The 2,360-nt window shown below is 25.7% G+C and overlaps 1 protein-coding gene across 1 annotated transcript in view; it reads right to left on the reverse strand.

Annotated features, from left to right (window-relative positions):
• The window catches only part of LOC107439968 (lysosomal acid phosphatase-like), a 23,427-nt gene that overhangs the window by 16,910 nt on the left and 4,157 nt on the right, over positions 1-2,360 (reverse strand). The gene's annotated exons all lie outside the window — the stretch shown is intronic.

Consider the following 2,360-nt stretch of genomic DNA (forward strand, 5'->3'; position numbering starts at 1 on the left):
TTGTCATTTAAATTATTTCATAAAAGAAATACTAGGTTACTATTAGTAACCTAGTATTTCTTTTATTACTGTATTATGTAATCCTAGTAACTACTAATTCATTGTGCAATTTATATAAATGTTTGTAATAAATAAGAGAAAATTATATTTTTATTTATATAGAAGCTACAGGCCAGTTTCAAAGGAGGACGGGTACATTGTTGGACAAGCCGTCCTCGGGGACGGGTGAAATTACTGAGTTTTTTCGAGCCCTGGTTTACAGACGTTATTAAAATATTAAAAGCAAGTTTTTATTATTGCTTTTATAATGTATATAGAAGCAGCTGTAAATGTGGGTTTAATATAGGTTTCAGTTTCAAACTGTAATGGCTTACCTCACGTAAGACTATGCATTTAAAGGAGTTTCAGAAGTATGAAGAATAATATCAAGAAACTGAGCGGTAAGATATTACTCGAATAAAAACTTCGTTCGCTAAAATATACAAATTAGAAATAACAGCCGACCTGTTTAAAGCTCCCAAAAATAAGAGCCCATTTTCAAGATTTGCCACGGGTGAATAAGAAGAAAATAATATACAAATATAAACCGTAAAGTTGCGAACAAAAAATGGAAAAAAAGGGGATAAACAAATCTAGAAAAACCACAGTAGGCAAAAAAGAAAAAAATTGAACTGAAAATACCACAGTGCCCGAAAGAGGCAAATCAGATTACCAATTTGTATATTTTTGAAGCAAATGAAGTCTTTAATCAAGTTTCAGAAATTATAACAATGAAAAAAAAGGAAATGCAATTTTTATTAAAATTATTTTAGCACTGCTATCTTGAGTATACCAGTTTTAAAATACAATCTATAAGGAAAAATTACATGAAACCAATTTTTTTGCCAGGATGAAATTGCAATAACTTAGTTCAAGATCACATCAATCTTAGCGTTTAAGTTAATTCTAGACATTATTTTAGTTGTGTTTTACTGAAAATGAAGAGCGTCTAGTTTTCCTGGTAACAATATTTTAAGTTAATGAAATAGTTGAAATTTAAGAAACTAAGTAAAATGCATTAAAATAATTAAATCAATAAATTAAGTTAAAAATGAACTTTAACTTTTAAAGAGACTTCAACTTGTAAAACTTTAACTTAAGAAAATAATCTGAGTTTAAAAAAATATTTTAATTTAAAAATAACTAAAGTTTACAAACGTAATTTGATTTAAAAGTTAAAACTCATAAGAATTAACAATAATTAAAATCTGTAAGAAATAAAAGAAAGCAATCAAAATTCTTGAAATTAATTAAACCTATAAAATATTTAAAATTCCTTTAATTTTTAAAATAAATCAAATTCAATCTATAAAATCAATCTATATTTCAATCTATATAAATCAAATAAATTCTGTTTAATTAAATAATATATTAACTTCAAATTAAAACAATTAACAGAATTACAAATAAATTATCATAACAGAAACATAATTATAATGTTTTTTTTATATAAAACTTACCTCTGTTGGTTTGGTTGTGAAAAACCCCTCATACATTTTTCGAAAAAGTTTTCCTAATAAATAGTGCTCTCTTTTCCCAAGCTAAACAAAAAATTAAAGCACTTTTAAAAATAAAAAATCTACTGAAACAAGAATTTGGATTATTTTTTATGAAAGGAAAAAATACACAACATTTAAAAAAAACATGTGCATGGACTCTTGCTGTTGAATTAAAGTCTGTTGCTCAGTCAAATGATCGTATATTTGAACATTTTTTCTAGTTTAGACACTAGTTAGACACTAATATTTAATACAATTCATTATTTTACTATATTAATTGCCTCTTTTCATAATCAGATAATCGTATCTTAGTGATCACTACTATGCCGAAAGAGTTCAAATGTCACTATGTGATCGAAAGAATTCAAGATTCTACCTTCTTACCGCTATCAAAGTTCGATCCCAAAATTTCGTAAAAGGCACTGTTTTTGTAAGTTGTAAAAACTCGACTTATAAGCTGTAGATTTAGGAAAAAGGGGTTCAACTTTAAAGAATTTATCAAAGATCTATTCACAATTTTCTAACTCTAAAGTTGCATAGACTTGTTATCTTTTTCCAGGAACCAAATTTAAGAATTTGTAAAAATAAAGTCCCTTATTAAAATATTAATTAATGACATACCACCATTTAATTTTCTTTCCTTTCTATTTATTTAATGAAAAATATTGTGATGGGTGCATTTTTAAGTTAAAATGATTCGAGGGGCTGGAGGAATGTTTTTTTACGATGAAATAATGTATGATGAGTCTATTTCAGTATTGAAATATTTAGCAAAGGATTTGCAAACTTATAAATATTTTATATATATATATAAATATATAC

This window comes from Parasteatoda tepidariorum, chromosome 6, assembly GCF_043381705.1.
Source record: "Parasteatoda tepidariorum isolate YZ-2023 chromosome 6, CAS_Ptep_4.0, whole genome shotgun sequence".
NCBI classification, from domain to species: domain Eukaryota; kingdom Metazoa; phylum Arthropoda; class Arachnida; order Araneae; family Theridiidae; genus Parasteatoda; species Parasteatoda tepidariorum.